General features: G+C 35.7%; 1 protein-coding gene and 1 long non-coding RNA gene across 2 annotated transcripts in view; one reads left to right on the forward strand and one right to left on the reverse strand.

Annotated features, from left to right (window-relative positions):
- asic2 (acid sensing ion channel subunit 2) overlaps positions 1-26611 on the forward strand; it is a 666602-nt gene that overhangs the window by 257343 nt on the left and 382648 nt on the right.
- Positions 5073-12215, reverse strand: LOC147845801 (uncharacterized). The gene is made up of 3 exons (XR_015481101.1): positions 9655-12215; positions 7226-9608; positions 5073-6698 (listed from the first exon to the last, which is right to left on the reverse strand). It is a non-coding gene; the product is annotated as an uncharacterized LOC147845801 (long non-coding RNA).

Below are 26611 nucleotides of genomic sequence, written 5' to 3' on the forward strand. Positions count from 1 at the left end.
TTGCAAGATATGCAATATTTTGTACTTTTGGACATGACGTTGGTAACACTTTACAATAAGGTTCATTGGTTAATGCATTTACTAACATGAACTAATCATGAACAACACATGTACAGCATTTATTAATCATAACTGAACATTAACTAATGCATTATTAACATTAAAGTGCATGCTTGTTAACATTAGTTAATGCACCATGAGTTAACAAACTAACAATGAACAACTGCATTTTTATTAACTAGCAATTATTAACATGAATAAATACTGTAGTAAATGTGTTGTTCATTGTTTGTTCATGCTGGTAAATGCATTACTTAACATTAAATAATGAACCTTACTGTAAAGTGTGACCATGATGTTAAAGGTTCAAGACACCCTGTACTTTTTTGAAAATTTAACAGACAGTTTTTGGCATGGGTTGTATGTGTTTGTTTCCATGATTTGTTGCATGTTTTTCCCTGATATGCTGTCAGGGCCGATACTGCAAAGCTGTTGGTTTGCAGCAAGCATTTTTGTCGGGAGAGCTGTACGAGTATTGAAGAATGGCGGACTTTGGCTTTTTTCAGTTTAATTTTTTATTATATGATTTAATGGGAAAAAACATGTCTCACCCTTAATTTTAAGCGAATAATCACATCTATTTACTGTTCTACCTTTAGAGCAAAATGTGTACATGTGTACATTATGTCTAAATATTGTTCATCTTCAAAGGTTGAAATTTATACATTTTTGCCTATATTATATTATTCTCTTTATTCCAGGCACTCGGTCCAATAGTACAAAGGACAGACAAAACAAACCACACAATATACATTAAAACATTTTAAAAAGACAGTTGTCAATATTTCATCCTATTTGACTGATAACGCACCTCAGTAAGCCAGGGATTTATCAACAACATTAAAAAGATATTCTGAGAATTCTCTAATTGACAAACTTATATATCAAATTTCTCATCAAAGCCAAAATGGAACTCTTACCTTCTGCCCCATTTACAAAGTGGGTCAGTGTCAACGCTTACTATTCACTTTGAATGGGCTATGTCAAGCTTTGCTGAACTGAATTGTGAAATTCGTCTGCGCTGCTTCCACTGCATTGCTCGCTGCAGAAGTTTGAAGAATTTCTCAAGGTGCATCCCAAGTCGCATACTTATGCACTATTCTACGCCATTTTGTAGTATAAATAGTGTATGTAGTGCAATTACACTGAAGATTCTAGACAGAATAAGGGCACATTAAATACCCTGATGCCCTTATTCAACTGGTAAAATGAAAATCGGAATGTTGGACGCTTCACGCACTCAATGGCCACTGCTTTGCTCACATAACGGAAGGGGCGGACCTTTTGGCCGCTCATGTTGGATTGCTTTATTTATTTTGGATTGTGAAAGCAAAATTCTCTTACGGGAGTGATTATAACGCCTCCAGATGGTGAATGTGGTTATTCTTAGGGCAGATATTATTTGATAGTTTGATTAGTTTATTTTACAAATTTGACAACTGGCAAACGTCATCAAGGAAACAGTTTGAATTTCTGCTCAGTAAAAAAACCCCCAAAACATTAGTGTTTCATTTACTGTAGGACAACACTGCAGACACTATGCTGTTGAGTGTGTAAGTGCATAAGTGCATACTGTATAGTGTGCCGTTTGGGACGCAGCTCAGACAGTAGCCAATTGTGGACTTATTTCATTGGCTGACGCTACTATGAAGATCACGTCAGCCCCAACTTTAGACATGCTCTCCGTCAAGCGTTGACATTAAAGCCCTGTGTAAATCGGGCGTTACAGAATAATTCACTTGCACTACACCATCTATATTTTTGAAGAAGAATCCTCATACAATCATTGTATACAACCTGCAGCTTATGGAGACTCTTTTGTTTTTAAATGATACTACAGAGGAGCTGGGTATGAGGTTTACCTTAACCTGCTTTGAACACAAAAAAAATGTTGTCATTAGGATATTTGCATGAGCATATAACTTTCGTAATTCCCTCAGTGGTGACATGCCCTAAATATTTAACAGTTTCACTAACATTTAAAACTTGCCCTGACAAATAAAAATCTGGAAAAATCATATCTCTATGTTCTTAGGTTCCACGCGTCATGTAAACACTCTTTTTTGAATTATATTGCACATCACATCTCTGTCCATAATCTATACGAAGACATTGTTTTCACTTTGAGTAAACTTGTACTTTATAACTGAGAATACAGTATGTAGCTGCAGTATTGTAAATGTGCACTTCTCTCTGTTTCTTTTCCATGTCCTCATCCTTGACATCCTTTGCAACACCTCTCTGGACCTGGACAATGTTGATGTGGGACTCCTCTTTTCTCTTCACCTCGGGCCACACAGGTAAGTTATCTACCCATCTGCCTCCGCCGCACTGCTATTGTAGATGAAGCCCTTGATCTGTCCTTTCATGTGAACTCCCTGCGGAGGGCATCGGCCAAGACAAACCGCTGCAGATTTAGACAGGGAATTTTCTACAACGGAGATAAAAAGTACCATATAGCAGATCAGGGTCAGTCTCTTTCATTTTTAGCATTATGTCTTTGTCAGCCTCCGTGTGCATGCCTTTTCTTTCACTAGCCTTGATTAATCAAGTCAAGCTTTCTTCTAATAATGGCATGTGTCCTGGGAGACCCTGTATGGTTTTGATTTGTGGCACTGCATTCAATCTCTGCAGTCCTTTATCAGGCTAACAGGACATTCTTCCATCTTTAGGCGACTCTGTGTTGCGCAGCTCGCATTGTCCTCAAGGAGTTTGAAGCTGTGTATTTTTACCAGAGCCATCAAAGTGAATCGATAAGGTGAAATATAATGATTGTGATTTTTATCAGGAGTTGCTCCAATGGGCCGCTTAAGGAAAAAATGGTAATGTGTTCAAAGCGACAGTGTTTACTTGCTTCAGGGAAATCGGCCCGCGAACGAATTGCTTATGGTTGTCCCTACAAATGGCTTATTTATAGTTGTCTCTACACATTAAGGTGGAATCTGTAAAAAAGTATTTTAGCATCAAAAAAATTATACACATCAGACTTAAGAGGATGACAAACATGACACATGACTGTGAACTTAGAATGAACTCGTTTACCGAGAGACACAAACTGAATACAGCTGATAGGAAAAGATGAGATGCACCCACATATGTGGACACTTGATTTTTCAGAAATAATGTCATCTTCATTGTTTAAAATATGGTATCATTTTAGTTGTTGTTATACTTTACCGAGCAAGGAGAGCAATGTGTTGTAGAATAACTAATGCGCTTAAAAAAAAATCAAAAGGTGAAAATTTTGAGAACAGCAATTGACAACAAAGACAAATTACAAGAAAACTTGATGGTCTGATAGTTATAGACGTATAAAAATGAGTAGAAAGTGAACAGGACCTTGCTTTTATTGTCTTTACTAAGAATTCAATCAGGTTTACATCAGGACTCTGGGATGGCTTTTCATTATTTCAGTGTTTGCATCTTCAGTGAACTGCTTTGCTCATACTGTTTTGTGACAGAAGTGTATTGTGCTGTATAAAATTGCTGGCTTTTAGAGCAGTGAATGACCTTCTGATAAACATTTGCATTTTACTCTGTCCTGTAACTGTAAACGATTTACAGCTCTTGTTTCCCAAATCACCACTCTTTCTTCTTCACCTTTTAAATATTGAGACATTGTTTGTCAAGACAGATCCTTACTGTGTTTGGAGCTGAACTTGTGATAAGTCCCAGCTGCAGTGTTGAGCATATTGCTCATTGATGTCCTCTGCTTTATCCTGTCTGTTCCTGCTTTTACTTTTTGGGGGACTTGAATGATCTTGTGACATTGTAAAAAGGCAGTATTTTAGAAACCACTGCTCTGGAACGAAATACTTCTCTTACAGTAGCTGAAAGGGTCTTTATCCCTTTCACCTTCATCTAAAACACCTTATGTGGAATGGTTTTAATATTTTAGAAAGCATTAAAAACTTAAACATTATGAGGAGAGAAGTGAAAGAGAGAGAATATTTGAATTTATTTATTTATTAGCCCTTCTGTGATATTTGATTCTTTTACAAATGTTTTTTTTTTTTAAATGGCTACTGAACAAACCACTGTTAATTAATAACTTTGAATAATTTACCTAACTTGCCTAGTTAACATTATTAACCCAGTTAAGCTTTTAAATTGCACTTTAAGCTAAATACTACATTGCAAAATGTAATAAGTCGACCTTACTTAGAAAATTGAGAAAACCGATTGCCTCAAAATTTCGAAGTAGTGTATTCATTTTAAGTACGGATAACTTCAAACAGTTTTTATTACAACTTCTTGATAAAGTAAACTGCAGTACTCTTGACTCCAAATATTTTGTTTTTAACTTCGTATTAGTGTTCACATCACTAGGAAAATATTGCCTTAAAAGCTGAACAAAAACATTTAAGTAAAGGCAAAAAAAAAACAAAAAAAAACAATACTATAATTATTCCCATGGCCGTTTATATCGAAGTTGATATTTAGTTTCTTAACATCTAATTATCACGAGGTGGGTTACTAGGCCAATGCTCAACCCCCAATCTGAAGGACCAGGACATACACATATACACGCACCATGTTGGTGTTTTGTAACATCTAGTTTTTACGAGGTGGGTCACCAGCCCAATACTCAACTACCCAACCTGGAGGACCAGGACATATACACATAATAATAATAATAATAATAATAATAATAATAATAATATTTGTGCAATATAATTTATTCATTTTTAATAAATTAAATGTTATTAATAATAATAATAATAATAATAATAATAATATTAATAATAATAATAATAATAATAATAATTATTATTATAAAAATATTTTATAATACAATTTATTGCATTATCATATACATATTATTACATAATAGTAATCTATTATAATAAGTTAATATATTTATACATTTTGAACATCAAAGAATTGAATTAATTGAAATAAAGCTCTCAGATTTATTATGCTAATGCCTGATTATGCTTAGGTTTTTAATCTTTCACCTGTTTCCTTAGTTCCCTTATCACCATCTCTATTATTAACATGCTTTTGACACGACCAATCAAGGTGAACATATGTATTTATAATAAGTTGACTGCACTTAATTTTATTAGAGAGAACAGCTTTAGCTTTTTACAGTGTAGTATCTTACAAAATAACAGTATAAATAACTGTAATAAATATGCATACACACACACACACACACACACACACACACACACACACACACACACACACACACACACACACACACACACACACACACACACACACACACACACACACACACACATACTTTAACTGTGAGTCTGTGCAAGATGTGTGAAAATGAGGCAGTGTACACTTTTCACAGCTGGAGGTAAGTCTCTTAAGTGTACATATGAAACCCTTTTAATTTTGAGATTTTATTTTATTAATGTAATGTGTCTTTTGGGGGCAAGTAAGAAAACATGATAGGTTATGGATATTATGGATGAAAAGTGTATAAAGTGAGAGGAGTCTGCCACAATCTTAACTGCCCACTTGAGGCTCCTGGAAGTGGATATGTCCTGAAGAGGCAGCAGGTTGCCTCCTGTCACCTTTTCAGCTGAGTGGATTGCTGAGTAGGTTCCTGAGGAGTCAACGTACTGCAGGATAAAGTGGAGGGACATGGGGTGCTCGTTTTATTTTAAAAAAAAATGAAAATAAATAATAATACTAAACAAAAAGAAAATAAATAAAATTCTGAGAAGTATGGTAAAAAAAAAAAACCTATGTCAGCGCCATGTCAACCACCCAGTGGTTAGTGCACTGACATATAACACAACATCACTCCAGGCATTGCGAGTTCAAATCCAGGCTTGTAGACCTTACACATTGTGCCTTTAAAGGCAAAATGCCAAAAATAAATTTAAAACGTATGTGTTACACAGAATAAAGTGATTACCTACTCCTTTTTGTTCATTGTGTTGTTCAAATTCTGCGGGGACATATATGCATATGTTTATTTGAATGTCTACTTATCAATACATTTTGGGATAAGGTGTTCAAGGGTGCTTTCACACTAGCACTTTTGGTCTGCACCCGGGTTTGTTTGACGTTGTTGACGTCGTTTGAGTTTGGTACAGTTATTTAGTGTGAACGTGTCTTTTGAATTTGGGTGTGCTCAAACGAACCGCATCCGAATCCGCCTGAAAGAGGTGGTCTGGGTTACAGCTTGTGCAAACTCTGGTCCAGTTCACTTCAGGTATGAATGCAATCATCCTAAATAACAGAAGTAAACTACCAACAGTACAGCAAACTATCGTTTTCATAATGTTCATTTGTGTGTGTGTCTGTCTTTGTATCACATACTGTACCCTAGTGACAAGCAAGACTGAGCCAGGGCAAGCACAGTGATAATTTCTGCTTGTCTCCTCCAAAAATAGCTTTCACGGACATTGCGTGATGTTCTGAATGTTTATGATATTTCAAGGAGCGGTTAATCATTATCATACTGCATCCCTGTTGATGGATTACATTATGAATGTCATTTTGTGTTTTATTAGATTTAAATAAAAGTGTGTTAACATATAAAATTATGCATTGTTTTAATTAGAGACCCGGAAGGGATGTGATGGTGTGGAAAAAAAAATGGGTGACTGAAAAAAAAAAACTGGTTGGGCCAAAAAAACTACGATAGGACAATATATTTTTTTATCTCGCTGTCACCGACTCGGTCCCAGTCATTCCCCTCGCTGGCCAGCAGAGGCCACCATCTCCGGACTTCTAACATTACGTCATCCCTTCACTCTGATTCCAGCACACCTGTTCTCCATTCCACTAATGACCCACGTACCACATATAAGCAGCTCACACTCACTCCCCAGTGCGAAGTCTTGTTTAGCCCCGGCCAGCATTTCTGAGCGTTCTATCCTGCCTGATCTCCCGTTTACTACTTCAGCCCGTTTCCTGACTCTGCTCTGTCTTCTGCCTGCCCACGACCAAAGCCTGTTTACTCGGACTCTGATTCTCGCTGCCTGCCCCTGACTAAAGCCTGTTACACGGACTCTGAATCACGCTGCCTGCCTCTGACCCATGCCTGGTAATCACTCTGTGTCTGTCATCTGCATCCTCCTCTCATTGATGTGTATGTTGTATGTTCGCACAGCCGTGCGTATTGTTTGATGTTGAAGTGTGACTTCATAAATACTGCAAAATGGATCCCTCCGTGTCAGTCTCCCCGTTACACTCGCACATATGTTTTGTGAGGAATGCAAAGATGTTTTGTGTAAGCTGATCTGGGATCAGTTTATCATATGAAGTGTGTCCGTCTTTCAGCGTATTTACATGAATTTGCTGATTCAGAGGTTGCATATGAAGGGTTTGACGCACAGCTTTAAAGGAATAAAAAATTGAACAATATTTTTATATTAATGTCAATGTACTTTCAAAATAAAAATATGGGAAAATATGTAAACGGGATGATGGCTGGATAGAATGGTAAAATACGGGAGAATGATGGCAAAAACGGGAGGGTTGACATGTATAAAGTGAACAGGAAGTGTTTGCTTTTCCTCGCACAAAATCTTTGCAAGATAATGCAAAACATATTTGCAAGGGAACACAAAAACAAACAAAAAAAAGTATTTGTTTTCTTTTTTTTCTCTTATCCCTTTTTTTTCCCCATCCAGTTATTTTTTTTCTTCCACCTATTTTTTTCATCATGTCCCTTTCGGGCTCCATAAAATATAGTTTGCATACATTTCTAGCACAGAAATCTGAACACTGGATGAGTTGAGTTCACAATTCTTGTCTCTTTTTTAAAGTGTCATAGCAGGATTTTACAGAGGAGACTTTGTAATCTCTTTTTATTTCTCCATAATTCAGGAAATTGTTCATATAATGTTCATAAATATACATTTGACGTGCAAGAAAATAACTGTTTTTGATTGTGGTGTCCCATCTTAAGCAGCACAAATTAGCTACACGCTCAGACTACATCACACACACGCATACCCATAAATGACAGATATGTAAATTCTCCGCTACATTACAGTTCCATGTGGCATATCCCTAGAAACAGCACAATCCTCGGGAACAGCGATATGGATTATGAATGTAGAGACATAAACAGAGCGAGACAGTGTGATACACAGTAAGAGGCAGATGAAGATGAAGATGTTAACTCACATTGACAGTCAGAAAGAGAGAGAGAGAAAGACTACTAAGAGCAAGGGCTAGACAGGGACACAGATGGAGAAAGACAGAAAGCTTCCCTCAAGCTCACTCAATTGTTTTCATGTTTGATGGTAGGAGGTGGTTCAGACCACGGGTTCTCAACCGGTTTTGCTTCAGGATACAAGTTTAACACTGGACACAATGTAACTGATTTGCGTATTGTACAAAAGTAAACAAAAACCTGCTCTTGCGCTCTCAGCGGTCAATAATTCACTGCACTAAAAACGCATTGTGGCACAAACCATGTTTATCCTCGCAGCAAGTGGACCATATTTAGGCCACGTCATGCAGCCTGTCTGTGTTGGCATCTGCCTAATTAGACTTGTGCCAGATTAATTTGCCCAGAAATACTGCCGAGTTGACTGGCTGCACAGTTCTTTTAGTGTGAGAATTCAGTATGACTCTGTGTTGGTTATTTTTTGTTACATTTTTACATGAATCATTCAGATTTTGCCTGCTGTCAGAACAAACTGGAGACCTGTTTTTGGCTCCTGACACATTATAATTCAGAAGGACTGTTTAAAGAGGCGTCTAAATAAAAAAAGGAGAGTAATTTAGCACTTGATTTCTGAAATAAGAATATCCTCCTTATTGTTATTCTGGTTCTCCTATTGCCATCTGGTGGCTGGTTGTAAAAGCAAGTTTAGTCTTCTTTTACAAAAACGTTTCTGAATCTTTATTAAATTCAAAGCCCCTCATTATCTAAAAATTATGTTTGAAAGCTCTTTGCTCATCCATTAATTAAGAGAACTCCTATTAACTAATTGATAAGGGTTTATAATCATATCTTTTACTTGATTTACTCATTTTCAATCGCAGGTTCAAGGTTTTTAAATCACACCTTTTATATTCCATTTCTTCAAGAACCGTGGAAATCATGGTTATTCAATAAAAAAAAAAATTATCCTATTTTCTTTTATTTATTTTTTCAGAATCAGAAAGAGCTTTATTGCTAGGTTTTTTCACACATTTTTTTTTCGTGACAGAGCTTCTACAGTGCAAGAGAATTACAGAGAAACGACAAAAACCAGATAATAAATATATTTTAAAACTATACGTAAGTAGTTAATGCAAATATATAAGTGTATGTACAGATATATTACTAAATACAACATTATATGGGCAAATTGGCATGTGAAGTATGGTCTTAAATAAGTGTATATTTGTATAAAAAGTGTATAGCCAATAGAGATGTTTGTTTCACAATTAATATCATCAAGTGTTCATGAGATGGATTGCCTGAGGGAAGAAACTGTTTCTGTGTCGGGCTGTTCTGGTGCACAGTGCTCTGTAGCCAGAACCAGAAGGTAAAAGTTTAAAGAGGCAGTGTGCTGGGTGTGAGGGGTCCAGAGTTATTTTGGTAGCCCTTCTGCTTGCTCTGGATAAGTACAGTTCTTGGAGAGTAGGGAAGGTTGTACCAGTGAATTTTCTGTTTTATACAACTTTTATAATTCATTAAAACCTTGAAATGTGAACACTAAACGAATGGTGAAATAAATAATATAAACAAATGATTAAACAATTCAATGTCTGTTGTCTCAAGTTAATCAATATAGTTTGCCTCAAAATGAAACTTTCTTGGTAGTCAGTAGCTTTCAAATACCAAAATTATTTTGTGTTCAAAGAAAAAAAAAAGAAACTCATTCAAATTTGGAACCATTTGAAGGTGAACAGTGAGTAAATTTATATATATATATACAGTGAGAGAAATAGAAATAAGTACGTCACACGTCACCCTTTTTCTCAAAAAACATATTTCTCATGCTGTTGACTTGAATTTTTCACTGGATGTTGGTTACAACCAGACAAATCCTTATCTACAAAGAAAAACTAAATTAATTTGTTTGCAAATTAAATAATGTCTACACTCAAAAAAAAAAAAAAAAAAAAAAGAATCCTGTTTGTTCAAACTGCTTATTTAAAATTAACTGAAACAACAAAATTCTTGTGTTTTTGTTTTTTGGTGAATAACATAATTGCTTTGTTTAATCAACTTAAATTTATATAAACAATTAAGTTAACTTAAAACATTTGTGTTGGGACAACATGAAGGAATTGTGTGGAACGCTGATTTTTTTTTACAGTGTAATAAAATGAAATGATGCAGGGAAAACTATTTCTATTGAACACATGAAGAAAGGGAGGTGCAGAAAGGCAGTGAAAGCCCAGACGGCAGCTGAAATCTCTCAGTAGTTATTCAGCAACCTTCTGCCCTTCCTCATTGTAAAAGAATATTAGCTGCTTTAGTTTAACATCTACATTTTCAGGATACAGAAGATGAAACCAGAGTGGACATTTCAGCAAGACAATGTTCTAAAACATTGCCATGAAACTCAACTGGTTTCAGAGTAAGAAAAGCAAGCTGTAGAATGGCCAGCTAATCACCTGCCTCAAATCCAAAATAAAATACAAATTAAAGATCAGATTTGATAGATGAAACCCACAGAAACATCAAGATTTTTACACTGTTGAAGTATGGAAACACTCACACCTGATATGATCATCTTTATGATATGTAGCATCTTTATGTTGCCATTACCAAAAAAAAAAAAAAAAAAAAAAAACTTTTTATATAAAATATTAAATAGAGTTCAGTAATTCAGTATTTTCACCTTGTGTCATTCCATTGTTATTACACATAACTCATAATCCAGATTTTTTAAATAATTTTTATTTTTTTGTTTGTATTGTTTAAGTTTTTACCTAAATCGGGTCATGTTAAATATACCTTAAATGTTATATTTATCCTGTTCTCTCCAAAAAAATGGACATGAGTCATTTGGTAACATTTTAAACTGCTTTATTTTGTGTGCAGCACTGGCTGAGATTTAGCTTCAGCCTTGTTGAGATATACTGCATTCTGTTTGTGGGCTTGTAATGGATATAGATGGTAATAATGCAGCATGATATGCGCTGTGTGCTCTGCCACTGCACTCCACTAGATGGTAGAGCAGAACAAGGACCAGAGGAAAGTCAAAGCAGATAGTCTGTGTGGGTCAGAATGTGCTTACATTGTGTGGATGGAAAGTATCAATCCAAAAATCACCCATCACTCACCGGTTGACAGCATTGATAGAATGCATTCTTAATTCAAAGGGAAGTATGTAGTTTCTGAGCTACTAGCAGATAGTTCTGTGTTTTTTTAAAAGAGCTTTTGCAAACACCACTCACAGTGCGGTTTCATAACATGATTATATGAATTGTTTCAGCATGGGACTTGAAGGATTTCAGCTTACCTCTTACAGTTCCTGCTGAGATGAAACCCCACAGGTTTTGGTCTTAACTGAAACCCAAACAGTCCATTAAATTCTATTTTGTTAAAACACTAGAAATATTTATCCTATTTTCTTTTAAACAAAATTGTCTGTCTCTGCATTTCTGGACATGTCTTCAAATGTTGGCTTGCACATCTACAAGCAAATCTGATTTTTAAGACGTTGTAACATATTATCTACATTATGATGATCCTACATTGACTGGCTCAGCTTGTCTGCTATAGCAGCCAAGCCCCAAACTCCCCACTGGAAATCACTGGAAAGTGATTGACAAATTTTGAATGGCCGCTCTCAGTGTTTTGATGATGCTGGTAAGGCTCTGTATTTTGAGAGATGAACCCATATTTTGATTGATTTTGAGTCTCAATTGGGCATAACTTTCTTTGTTTCACCAAATAGAATGATTTTTGTTGACAAATCTTATTTTGAAACTTTTTTTGGGTGTTTACTATACTTTCGTTATGTTCGTGGCTGTTTTTGCCCTATTGACTTCCATTATAATGACATTTTTTGGTTACAAAGCCAGGAGACCATATTATTATGTATTTTTATTGTTGGTGGTTTTCCCTGTTATGAAGAGGTAAAATTTAGATTTTTTTTAACATTTGATCATCAGTTGCAGTGCATACAAAGCTTGGTTTCTGGCTTAATTATATGGATATATGAAGTATAGTGTGTGTAAAATTGTAAGAGACACCTTTGCACACTTATCTTGATATGTTTGAGAAAATAAAAAATAAAAGCAGCTCAGCTCTCAGAGCATAGTAAACATAGTCATTCATGCATGCACACTATAGTTTGTTTTTATACTCCATAGAACTTCATATTGAATGTCACAATGTCGCAGTGGGTAGCAAAATCGCCTCACAGCAAGAAGGTTGCTGGTACAAGCCCCGGCTGGCTCAGTTGTCATTTCTGTGTGGAGTTGGCTTGTGTGGGTTTTCGAGCTCCGGTTTCCCCCATAGTCAAAAGACATGCAAGAGTGTATGGGTGTTTCCCAGAGATGGGTTGAGGCTGGAAGGGCATCCACTGCGTAAAACATATACTGGATAAGTTGGCGGTTCATTCCGTGATCCCTGATTAAAAAAGGGACTAAGCCGAAAAGAAAATGAATGAATAAACTTTTTTTTCACATCTAAAAGGAGAATGGTGCCAACTGATGACCGACAGTAAAAATTAATAGTAAAAATTGCCTCTTCCCAACAAGGAAAAACATCAACAATTAAGAATGCATGGTTTTTTGATTTGGTTTCATGGCGTTACATTCAAAAAATGTCATTATAATGGAAGTCAATGGGGCACAAACAGCCACAAACATAACAAAATGGTAATAAATTTGAACAGCTCACAAGGGTTAAGAAAATGTATTTAGACATAAAAGCCCCTTTCACACAGTGATACCAGTAAATATCTGGAAAATTTTCGGAACGACTTTACTGGTATATTCAAAGAAGCGCTGTTCACACAGGCAAGGGCGTTTCGGAATTTTTCAAGAAAAGACTGTTCACACATTCATTCCAAAATACCGGTAAGTTCTGACATCATTCACCACAAATGAGCTTAAAACGGCTGCGCTTGTATTTGTAAACATTTGACTACATTACAAACTCTGTGGATGATCAGAATTGTGAACAACTTCGATGAAAACATATGGAGGATTACTTTCGCATGTCGAGATGTTCATAATATGTGTGTGTGCAGGCGCACACAGGCGGTTTTACAGGCACACACAAAGCTTGAAGGTAAACAAACAACGGCTTATCATAAGCATCTTATCGATGATTACAGTATTTACACAGTTGACATTAAGAAGAACATATAAATGTTATCTGACTAACTTTTAGCAGCTTAATGCGTCTGGGAAAATATTCAAAGGCTTTTATTCTCATAAACCGCACGGATGTAAATGCGTCTGTCTGTTCTGATTGGCTAAAGCAGACGTCTCACGTCAGCACGTTCTAGACGTGCACGCACTCTTTCTGGCAATCTTAATTCCTTCTGCATTCACACAGCACAGCATTCCGGCAAATTACCGGTAATGTTACAACTTCTCTTTCCGGAAAATAGCCAGAACGAATTTACCGGTATTTTTAAAAAGGGTCTGTTCACGCACACAACCTTTCCGGAAAATTGCCGGTGATTTTCCGGAAAGGTCTGTTTGTGTAAAAGGGGCTAAAGATTCTTGCGTACTTTGCGATTAAGACACGTAGGTTTCCTCCAGGTTCTCAGGTTTCCCCCACAGTCCAAAGACATGTAGTATATGTGAATTGGGTAGACTAAATTGTCTGTAGTGTATGAGTGTGAATGAGTGTGTGTGGGTGTTTCCCAGAGATGGGTTGCAGCTGGAAGGGCATCCGCTGCGTGAAACATATGGTGGATAAGTTGGCGGCTCATTCCGCTGTGGCAACCCCAGATTAATAAAGGGACTAAGCCGAAAAAAAAAAGAATTAATTAATGAATAGTTTGGCAGGACAGAAATAAGTCATAGAAATAAATTTCACAATGGTGCCACACAACATTTTTGAAAACCTTTTTTGTGAAAATTAAAATAAATAAATAAATAAAAAATAAATAAATAAATAAATAAATAACCTTTTACTTACTTTGAAAAATGATTTAATAATAAATAGAAAATGAATATAAAATGCTAATGCTAAAAAATTCACACTACAATTAAAATATAAAGTGAATATGTACTAGAACGTGAAAATGAAACTCAATTACAAAATAAATACCACATGCTTTTCAATTTTATTTAGTCAGATTGAATGAAATCATTACCTATATTTCTTTACTCTCGATAAACAGTCACAGAAGCGTTGTCACAATGTTTCAAGGGAATGTGTTTTGGTAGGAAATAATTTCTGAGAACAAAAAAAGTGAGAAAATCTAAATTGTTTACAAAAAGGGCAATAGCTTTGAAGAAATGAAAAAGAGTGTATAGAAGGGGAAAACATCAATACTGGTGTTTATGTCAGTTAAGCATGCTTATTTTTAGATATTGTTTGTCCTTCCCCCAGGGCAAGAGAAAGGGAGAGAGAGAAAAAGAGGGCGCTGCATCTTGGATGTTTGTTTATCTGACTGTGATGATGAAGAGGGTCGTAAAGACAACCGGCGACAGGATAAAGATAGAGATGGCCAAATAGATTGTCGATAGTCAAGTAGAGGACAGACTTAAACCTGTGTATTGCTCACATTTACCACAAGAACACACTGTACTGTATTGAACATAATGTAGTAGTACTACTTAAACAGCTATAATAATAATAATAATAATAATAATAATAATAATAATAATAATAATAATAATAATAATAATAATAATAACAATAATAATTTTATTTATTTATTGGTATTATTGTTGTTTGTTTATTTGTTTGTTTGTTTAATTAGCATTTCTCTTTTTGTAAATATAAAGTAAACACAATGCCACCCATTTTTCAGACATACTACATTTTGTGTTCCTGTAATACAAAAGGTTAAAAACCTTTCCCCCCCCCCCCTCTTGGTATTCATAAAATACAGCCAAAAGTAAAATCACAATACAATTTATGCAAATGTGCTTAACAGAAAATGGCTATAAGCACTTTACACTTTCCTAATTTAGCTTTATTGTATTGCTCTAAACTAATTAATGTCATTCATTTCAGCATAAACACTTTATACATATGTATTTGTGATTCAGTGAATATAATAACACTTCTTATCCTACTCTCTTCTCCCACTCTTTCTCTCAGGCAGGATTTTCTACTGTCACAAGAGATTTACTTCACTGATATGTTTCATTTGCATTCTCACCTTAACTCATGTTTAAATGTGTGTTTCCACATTCAAATGTGTCACATGTGTCCTATTTCCTTAAATTCATCCACATGTGGCTACTACATTTCACATTCCAGTTTTGGGTGACTTCAGTTTATAAGGACTGAAACAAATCACTTCAAATAAGGTTATGCTACAAAGTGAGAGGTACTTTTGGCTTTTTTCTTTACTTTTATCTATCTTGAAAATAATGTTATTCTTGTTGTTTTAACGTGACATTATTAGGACAAGCATTTCTGTGTCCAACCCTCTTTTGAACTCACTGTGTTGATTACTTTCTCGTTGTATTCACTACAGTACAGTAATAATCAATGCACTGCCATAATATTGCTGTGAAAATACTCAGGTTACGTTTTTAGTGTTTGTCGTGGTCTGCTGAAAGGTCAATTCTCAGAAGTTGCCTTTCAGTATTCAGTGAATAAACTGGGGGAAAATAATGTCACCTCATTGTACTCAATTAAAATAAATAAATAAATAAATAAATACAACAGAAAAGCAAACATTTAACTTAGGGCTGCGCAATCAATGGAAATCACATCACAACCACAATTAATCAAATCTGTGATTGTAGTGCACATTTTGTCATAGAAGCTTCGTTGTCTGATTAGTGGTAAATCTCTTCCAAACCTAGAGGTAACTCTCGCTCAAACTCCAAACACCTATGAAGAAACTTAAGAAATCTCTATAGTTGTTACATAAAGAGAATGTTTAAAGGTGCAGTTAGTTTTTTGATAGTTTTTTATCTGAAGTGTTTGACTCCTGCTAAGCATAAACATACCATCATATGTTTGCAGATATTTAAGAAACATCTGAAAAACAATGTTAAAGTCAGTAAGGACCATTTTCACAAGACGGACATCAGCATCTGAAATCTTTGAAAAATTTTTATATTTAAATTTTAAAAGTACAAACGTTTTATGTGTGTTTATTTATGTATTATATAATCTGCATCAAATTACAAAAAATCTAAGACACAAAATTTGATATTGTTCTCTCTTCTGGCTACTCTTTATTTTTTCCCTCCTTTTCTGAAAATCTCGAGTCGGGGTACAATGGATATGAGAATACAATTGCAATTTATTAAGAGAATTGTCAAGCAGGAAAAAGGTCTAAGCAGGGACAGATTGTTACATGCAGATAATCCAAAAGCGTGTACAGAATACAGGTGAATGGCCGGGACAGGCGGCAAAACAACGTAAACAGTAAAACAAAGCAAAGGTCAAAACACAACAAGGCAAGACAAAGAAAATGCTTCGTTATGCTCACTTACAGTTTACGAGACTCAGCAAAGAGAGAGAGAGAGACTGAGAGAGAGTGAGAGTGTGTCTGTGTGTGTGTGTGTGTGTGTGTGTGTGTGTGTGTGTGTGAGGTGTCCTTGTAGTCCTAGAAATCAGTCCTTATAAGAATCAGCAGTGTGTGTAATTGGAGAGAGAACAGGAACTGGTGTGTGTAAGGTCCATGCTGGGAGTTTTTGTTCATTAGAGTGGCAGATGTGTAGCTTTCCAGTGAGTTGCACATACTTTTGTTGGTACTCCTGACACTTGATAGAGTTATTATTTTATTATTTCAGAAAATTAGATTTAAAAAAAATGAAAAATTTTCCTTTGGTCTGTTTTGGTCTTGGTAACTCCGCCCACTGCCAATTTATCCAATTATATTTTGGCATCCCAAAAAATGTCTTGCCTTAACAGAAAACAGCATATTTCATTTCAGTCATGAAGGCTGCCTCAATATCTGCGGGCATAACTGAAAATTCGAACCTCTGGAGGACAGCAGCAGCCTCTAAAATAAAAATGGTGGTAATATAAATATTACAAATGTGAAAATTAGCTGATCAGAATTCACTGTAATGCCTTTTTCACACTAGCAGCAACTTTGTAGCAGCAAACGCAAGTCTGTGTAGTTCTACAGCACAGAGAATAAAACCGGCCTCTGCAAGAGCTGAGAAAGGATCACATGAGCTCTACTGGTGCTTCTATTGACTGTGGCTCAAGAAAGTCTTCATTTGTATAAAGTTGAAGGATTTTCAACTTTGTACAATCACTTGACGCTCTCACCTGGTCACCAACGGATTCTGTCACTCTCGTAGAAGTAGCCTGCTCTCTGTTGAAATGAACGGTCGCTTGTCGCTTTACCGCTCTGAGTCGCTCATAGTATGAATGAGGCTTAAGGCTTGATGTTTTGGTTTTTTCAAATTTGGCAACCTGAGTTTGCATTAAGTCCTCAAAAAAAATCTCTCTAATATTTAGATATTTTTGCATTACCTAGTTCAACCACTAGACTAGCCGCTGTCAATCCTACATCCTGCACCTTTAACTGCTTTTATTGATTCTATGTAACCAATAAACACTCAAACACATTATTTCAAACACTCAAACATTTTAATTAAATTTGGAATAAAACATTATTAAATATGAAATATTCACAGACTTTTAGATGTAGCAGCAACATAGTCGTAGTTCACTCAAGAAATGCTGACATTGTCATTATTGTAAACCATTATCTTCAATTTCATAGTTGATTAAATCATCTGTGATTATGAACGTGCTTTAGCATAGATTGACAAACGATTGGTGTTACAGTGGCACAGTGGGTGGCACAATCATCTCTTATAGCAAGAAGTCGCTGGTTTGAGTTCTTCCTGTGTTTGTGTGGGTGCTACGGTTTCCCCCCAGTCCAAAGACATGCGCTATAGATGAATTGAATAAACTAAATTGGCCATAGTTTAGAGTGTGAATGCAAGAGTGTATGGGTGTTTCCCAGTGTTGGGTTGCAGTTGGAAGGGCATCCGCTGTGTAAAACATATGCTGGACAAGTTAGTGGTTTATTCCACTATGGCTACCCCTGATTAATAAAGGTACTAAGCCGAAAAGAAAATGAATGACAAACGATTCTACGTAGTAAATTTGAGAGAATGTGTTGGAGATTTACTACTGATTACAGAACTGGCTTTACTGACAAAATGCGCACACTATTGCCTTAATTACAGAGCCCTAATTTCACTGACTGTTTAACAAACATTACTCCCCTAATTCAGGCAAAGCATCATGGGGTACATGAGAACAAAAGGTGGATACTGAAGGACGAACAAAGAGCCGTGCAGCTGTGTGCATTAAACTGACCCCGGTTTGCATCCACCCTCATTAGCCTCTATCTCACTGCAGGGTCCACCTTTCAGACTGACAGCCCTGCCTCATCCGTCTCTCAGACCACCGGCCACCTGCAGCTGCATGATACCCCATGTAGTGCCACCGACACTAACCAAGCCATGTTGTTCTGTGTCTCTGTGAGGTGAAAGTCTGCCAGACACCGGAGCATCTAAAAAACAAAGCTTGTGCCGATATTCAAATGTTATTCAGTCAAAACCATTGTCTTTCGCATAAAGCATTTAATTAAAAGGTGTTCCTGCGATTGTACCAGTCTGATATAAATATGCAAATCAGGAGCATCTGTAGAATTTTAACCAAATCTCTAATCCACTGAATTTGAGAGGCTGTGATGGAAGAAAAAAATATATAAATATCACTGGGGGATATTGTGTTTTATTTGCACAGCATTTCAGCACCTGAGAAATTGCTAAAGGAATCATGCAAAGCAGGCTAGACAATAAACGCAATTTGTGCAGCACAATTTCCCCACCTTGCAGCTTTGGTTATGAAGGATGCAGCAGACTACTGTAATATGACATACTGTATTTCAGTGGGGGGTTTCAGCATCACTTTACAACACCACTGCAATCCAGACTTCCAAATGCTCTTATTAAAATGCAGAACATGCATCTGTCTGGATCTGTGCCTAGGTATAATGCTGTTTTCCATCGCTGGATCATCATTTGATTAATCTATTTATGCAGTCATCATTAGAAAATATACTCAAGCATGCCATCTGCTTTCCACAGGTTGTTAAAGTGCTGCATTGATTACAGTAAGTTATAGGTAAGGGTTTTGTAAATAGTATTAATTGTTGATTGTTTGTTTTGTTTTGTTACAATGTTGCATTTTCAGGGATGGGCAGTATTTATGATACACTTATTTCAAATACATATTTTAAATACAAAATAATATGTAGTAATTTATATTTGATAGGGTTTATGAAAATGGCTTAATATTTTGTATCAAAGCATTTTAGTGTCTTGTATTTTGTATTTTTAAAATACTTTGTTAGATGTCTACATGATGACATCATACAATTAAGGCCTCAGATTAATGCTTTCTGTTATTTACCTAGGCTTGAGATCAGACCAGAAAATTGATTAAGAAGGTGGTCAATGCTTATTGACCACCTTGGAGTATGGATGGACAGATGCACACATAATGAAAATAACTGACAATTGGAATGGGTATAATTAAGTAAAGTCAACAATCATTGAAAACAGTTTACTGCAAAACACCTAGAACAGTAATATGTAATGGCAGTATAGTGTACAATTCAGCAGAAATGAAATGAGATGGAATAAAATCTCAGTCCTTAATAACAGAATGCGGAGCTTTCTGAACATAATCATTCTCAGTCTCTGTGCTCCAGGAGGAGATTTGGACGGACCTTAGAATAATAAAACACTTAAAGCTTGTGTACTGGTGTTCACTAAGGGGGTAAACTGAGAATCTTAAAGTTAAAGGAGAGCTGAAACAAATCTTGGGAGAATGAGTAAACTGCACATATAATAGTAGTTTTGGGTGGATTGTTGATGTGGATGCCAAGAAAATAAGACAAACAGCATGTTCTACAGTCAGTAGGTCCTACAGTGGCTGACTTAAACTTGCTCAGATAAAAGCTGTTGCTGTGAAACATTGTTTACTTCACTAATTCAGTTTATTGGTGAAATGATTGATGAAATATGCCTATTGATAAAGGTTTGCAAAAAATGTTATACTCCCATGTAAAAGTATTATGTAGTATTTATTTTCAATTTACAAAATACAGTGTTTTATTTTGATACATTTGTGGTTGCTGGATTTTGCAGTTTAATTTTATACATGTAAAATTAAGGCATTTGGTACTGTATTTTATTTTAAAATACATTTTAATGTATTTTTTTTCCATCCCTGGTTCCATTCACTTTCACAAGGCAATATTTACAAAAACCAAAAAATCCTCTAATCTTATTGGTCAAAAATAACCTATTTATGCTCTGAGATTGTGCTCATGTCAAAGCATATTTTTTTGTGGGCTCTTTGTATCTTTGTAGCTGTATTGACATTGGTTTATCATTGGTTTAACGTTTAAGCTGTGTGTCTATATATGCTGGTAAAGTTACTGGACTTAACTTTAAAAAAGTGAGTGGACCTCTTGATTTTAGAGTGATTAGTTGACTTGAAGTGAGTAATTATGTTGCCTTAGTATTGTTCAAAACATCTCAGACAACAGCCCCTTTCACACATACAGACTTTTCTGGAAAATTACTGGCAATTTTTTTGGAAAGGGATCCCACTTTTTGAAAATACTGGTAAATTTGGTCTGGTAATTTTCCAGAAAGAGAAGTTCTCAGTAATTTGCCAGAATGCTGCTTTCTTTGAACGCGCTGGCATGGACATCTACTCCAACCAATCAGACGAATGCACATCTGTGCAGTTTATGAAAATAAACAGCTTTAAACCCTTCTCCAGACATATTTAGCTGCTGCTTGTTAGTCAGATAACGAATCTATGTTCTTGCAAACTGTGGAAAAAAGGATTGATAAAATGCTTATTATAAACTGCTGTGAGTTTACCTGCCAGCTCTGCATTCAGCTGTGTGACACATGTGCATGTGAAGTGCTCCTATGGGTCAGATATGAGTAGCCTACAACAACAGGAGTCTTTCATTTTAAGAGGTATCTCACAGGTTGCAAGCCAAACTCAAATGTACATGTCAATATGTAAAAGTGTTCCTTCATATCTTTTCATCAATGTTGTTCACAATATCCATCCGAGTTTGAAATGTCATCAAATATGTAAACAGCTGTTCTAGCTGCTGTTAACACTTCTGCCGTATAGTAACATTAGCAGATTTTTTCCTACACCAAACAAAAACAAAAAGGATAATTTTACGGTTCATTTCCAGCAGCTGGTGTGACAGAAATAAAGCGTAAAATAACGGCCGTTTAATTACAGAAATCTACTGTAAAATAACAGAGGTTGAATTACAGAAATTTACCAGAAATTTAAATTTATGGAAATTTTTGTAATTTAATGTCTTTTATTTTATGGTAAATTTCTGTAATTTAACAGCCATTATTTTACATTTTTTCAGCACCCCAGCTGCCTGAAATAAGCCATAAATTATTTTTACAGTGTAGTTATTTGGTCCATCTTTGAAAAAAAAAGCAGTTACTGTACATGAATGCTAAAAATTTTAAATAAAAGTGAAACCATCAAAAAAAAGACTGACCACCTTCATGTTTATTACAAGCACGATTGTTTAGAGCTAATTTTGGCTCAATGATGTCAAAGTTTACCAGTATTATGGAATGGATGTGTGAATGTCCTTTCCAGAAAAATTCCGGAACATCATTGCCTGTGTGAAAAGCACACATTTGAATTTACCAATGAAATCATTTCAGAAATTTTCCAGATATTTACCGGGATCACTGTGTGAAAGGGGCTAATGTCTCCTGCATTTAAAATGACACCTCAGTTTACAGTTCATCAAACCATAGAGAAACTAACCACTAACTATCTGTTCTAGCAGTTTACTAGGATTGTGGTTGGCTGTTAACTAAAATAATGACATATTTTTGTTGAAATACAGTCTGCACACACCTTCCTATTTGTCAACAACCTCAGCAAACCTCATTAAAAGCAGCAATTTCCTCATTATTTATTAAAAAAGGTCAGAGAGAAAATGAGGGAGAAAATCTGTCTTCATTGTGACATTTTTGCTGGAGTTGTTTATTTCCAGTTGCTCATCAGCTTCTGATAAAGTGAACAAACACAGAGTGCACACACGTACACCAAATTCATTTTAGGGGAGTAATCTTATAGTTTTCATTCAAATCCTCCCTCTCATAATTCCCTCCCTTTTTTTTTTTTTTGCCAGCCAAGGACAAACCTCCCCCAGCGTCCGCGTTCATTGATGTTTTTACATGCTATTAGCTCTCTAATGGATCTTTTTCTCTCTCCATACATTACCACAATCCCTTGCCAACTGGACGCAGTTTGGTCTCCCTGTTCAGTCAATTACAGTGTCCACTGAGGAAAGCACTAAATGAGAAGGGCCGTCAGTTGGAAAAAGAGAGAAGGATGGGGTGAGAAGTTAAAGTTAAGTAACTGTGGGAGAGAGAGTTTTAAAAGAAAGAAAAAAGGTCCGTCTTTTGTCTCTAGAGGAGTATGTGTTTGGCATCAAGTAAACACTGTGGAAACCTTGCTTGACTCTGACACCCACACACACAGTCTTTTCTCTGTGCTCATTTACCTGCTAGCTGAAGCCAGTGTCTTGGAGGGACTTCACTGCAGGGGAATCATGAGATGATGATTTGGCTTTTTTTATTTATAGAGCCAAACCACCCAATGTACTGTAGGACTGAATGAATTAGCAAACACATTTTAATCTATTGTTGCTATTAATTGTTATAGTCAGTTTAACACCTTAACTGTCACCATTACGTACAGCAAGAGGGACGCTTAAATGTGCTTCACTATATTGCAATTAAATCCTTATTGAATCATGACAAACTAGATATCATTTGAAAGCTTAAAGTTTCCATATATAGTGACAGATTTTTGATAGCGATTACTAAGCAACAGTTATTTATTTTTCCTAAATCAGTCCTAAAGCTTTACTTTGTTATAGCCATTCACTGTAAAAAAGGCTAAATTCAAATGTAAAGAGGCTAATTTCAAGTAACAAAAAACACCAGTTGTTCAGATTTTTAGCTTTTCTCTCAAATTTGGGCTAAAACAGGTTTTGTAAAATGGCTAAAATTACTGTAAAAGCTATAATCTAACAAGTGTCCCATTTAAAATGAGACCACACTTAAATCTCTGCACCAAAGTGTTGGAGATTGGCAATCATGTAAGTCGAATGTCATTTTCATGTTCATGTTCAAAAAGTGGGGGCTGCAGTTACCCAAAATACGTGTAAATTAAGATGCAGAATGCCTTTTATGTGTTTGATGTTTAAAAGGGATCAATAATGAAATTAAACTTTACTTAAAAACCTGAAAAAAAAATCGTGAAAAATAAATTTGCAATATTTAACACAAATGTAAATAGGTGTAGTGAAACAAAAGTAGTGGCAGCACTTCAATCTTCAATGCAAAGTGCCTGTTTCAGCATGGGAAAACAGCAAGTTAGTAAAATATGCAAGTTAGAAAAATATAAAATAATGCTCAAACAAAAATACAAACTATTCAAATTACAATACAAAACAAATAAGTAAATGAAATAATCACAAGAAACACTTGTGCATTTGACTTTTATCAGGACACATAAGACTGAAATTCTAACATTAATTAAATTTAATTAAATTAAATTAAATTAAATTAAATTTAATTTAATTTAATTTAATTTAATTTAATTTAATTTAATTTAATTTAATTTAATTTGTTAGAATATAAATCAGGCGGTTCATTCCACTGTGGCGACCCTGGATTAATAAAAAGGGACTAAGTCAAAAAGAAAACGAATGAATGAAAAAGAAAATAAATCATTTAATGAGTAATTGGGCGGCATGGTGGCTCAGTTGTTAGCACTGTTGCCTCACAGCAAAAAGGTCACTGGTTTAAGTTCCAGCTGAACCAGTTGGCATGTTCATGAGGGTTTCCTCTGGATGCTCCGTGTCCTCCTGTCCAAAGACATGGGCTATAATGGAAATGGGATAACAAAATTGGCCAAAGTATATGTGTGTGAATGCTAGTGTATGAATGTTTCTCAGTACTTTGTGTGACTGGAAGGGCATCCACTACATAAAGCATATGCCGGAATAGTTGGTGGTTCATTCTGCTGTGGCGACCCCTGATAAATAAGGGACTAAGATGAAGCAACACGAATGCATGAATAAATGAATTCTAAGTAAATGTATGTGAAAGGGGAGCTAGTGATCATTATCCCTTTTCATGGAGAGAAATAAAAACAGCTTTGTCATTTCACTTTGTCTGTGTTCAGTAGAAAAATCAACAGTAGAGATTGATGATGACAACTTGTTTAGGTGGGGGAAAAAGACCTGTGACATGCTTGACTGAATTGGAGCTTCAGTAGAAGAAAATCCTGTTTTTGAAGAAATCCTGACCTTAAGCTTATGTGTTGCCATGACCTCAGGACAGTAATTTATACTGGACCAACACCATTGTACATTGGGTTGAACAGGTAAATCAATCAATTACCTATAAAGATAAAATTTTATATAGAAATTGAGTCTGCACTGTGGCGCGTGGGTTGCACAATCGCCTCAAAGCAAGAAGGTCACTGGTTCGAGCCTCGACTGGATTAGTTGGCATTGCTGTGTGGAGTTTGCATGTTCTCCCTGTGTTGGCGTGGATTTCCTCTGGGTGCTCCGGTTTTCCCCACAAGTCCAAAGACATGTGGGATAGGTGTAACAAGGTGGAATGAGTACTAGAAGGATCCAATATCCAAGTAAAAATTATTTTACTGACGTAGTCAATATAGCAAGGAAACAAAGTCCAAATCGATAAATAAACAAACAAAAGATACATGGTGATCCCATTCAAACAGGGGTGGGAGAACAGGCAGGGTACCAGTCCTGAAAATAGACAAGAGAGTACATCAAAAACCAACAACTAACTGACAAGAAACAAGAGACGTGCTGTCCAGATTAAGTGGAGATAACAAGTCGCAGCTGGCAGGCTAATCAGGATAGCAGGGCTCTACATAGCACATGACATAACCCTGACGTAACAGACACACGTGGAACACCAAAACAAAACAAAGCCATGTGACCAAACAGACACTCAGGAGTGCGCACAAACCTACAACCGTGACAATAGGTAAATTGGGTAGGTTGTCCGTATAGTGAATGCATGTAAATTAATGTGTATGGATGTTTCCCAGTGATGGGTTGCAGGAGAAAGGGCATCCACAGCGTAAAACGTATGCTGAATAAGTTGGTGGTTCATTCCGCTGTGGCAACCCCAGAATAATAAAGAGACTAAGCCGAAAAGAAAAGGATTGACTAAATAGAAATTGGACGATACAGGACATTTTATGTCTAATTCTAGTTAAGAAAAGCATTAAACATTTTTTGTTTTAGTTTACAAATAATATTTTCATTATGTACACGTTCACTCATTTTTAAAGCATGCAGTTCGCTGTTAAAATGCATCAGTCTACATTTCCTCAAAACAGCAAATAGCATTTACACATGCTCCGCTGTTGTTTCTAGGTGAAATGAACTGCAGGTGGCAATAAAGTATTAATGATTTTGGTTCTTATATCAGATATATCAGATAATAGGATGTTCATATAGGTGCATGATCTACATACAATGATTATATAACACAACTCCAATTACTTATAGTTTTTTTGGCATTAAAAAAACTGATTTTACTTTAAAAATGTTTTGCTTTCTCAATTTAGCCTTGCTGTTTTCCTGTGTTAAAACAGCCGCTCTGCTTTTCTGAATCATGAACCCTGCCTACTTTGATTTTACTATTAAATGTACTTAATCATTTTGACATTGACAAACGATGTGAGGACGGGCAGACCAAAACATGTAACTTTTAGACCATTTTGTCATTCCAGCAAAAAGTGCTGTGCAATGGAGTGCAGCAGAGCAGAGCAAGAATTTCCGATATTGGGACATTTTCAATTCTTTAGGTTGTTTCATAAAGAGAAATGGTGCAACAGTTTCTCTTGACCACTGTAAAAGGAAATACAGAACATACTCTATAACAGTGTTTCCCAACCCTGTTCCTGGAGGCACACCAAAACAGTACATATTTTGTATGTCTCCTTTATCTGACCCATGACTTCAGGTTTTAGAGTCTCTTCTTATGTTCTGATGAGTTGATTCAGGTGTGCTTAATTAGCGAGAGGTTAAAAATGTGTATTGTTGGTGTGCCTTCAGGAACAGGATTGGGAAACACTGCTCTGCAATTTCATCCAAAAGTTCAATAAAGATTTATTTCTTCTTTTAAATTTAACTTGATGTACTTAGTATAGTATGTTGTTCATCTGATGATTTGGTTAAGGGTTATTGAATGTAATCATGAATAATTCTTTGCTATATAATCATTACATGTAGCAAGAACACTTTTATTTCACAATGTACCTATTCATATTCTTCTCAAGTAATATTAATTAATCAGATGTACTAAATATAGGTTTAAGGTTAGATTATGGGTTATTATGTAATTTTCATGTCTT

The sequence above is a fragment of the Danio rerio genome, chromosome 3 (assembly GCF_052040795.2).
Source record: "Danio rerio strain M-AB ecotype USA chromosome 3, GRCz13ab, whole genome shotgun sequence".
Taxonomy (NCBI): Eukaryota; Metazoa; Chordata; class Actinopteri; order Cypriniformes; family Danionidae; genus Danio; species Danio rerio.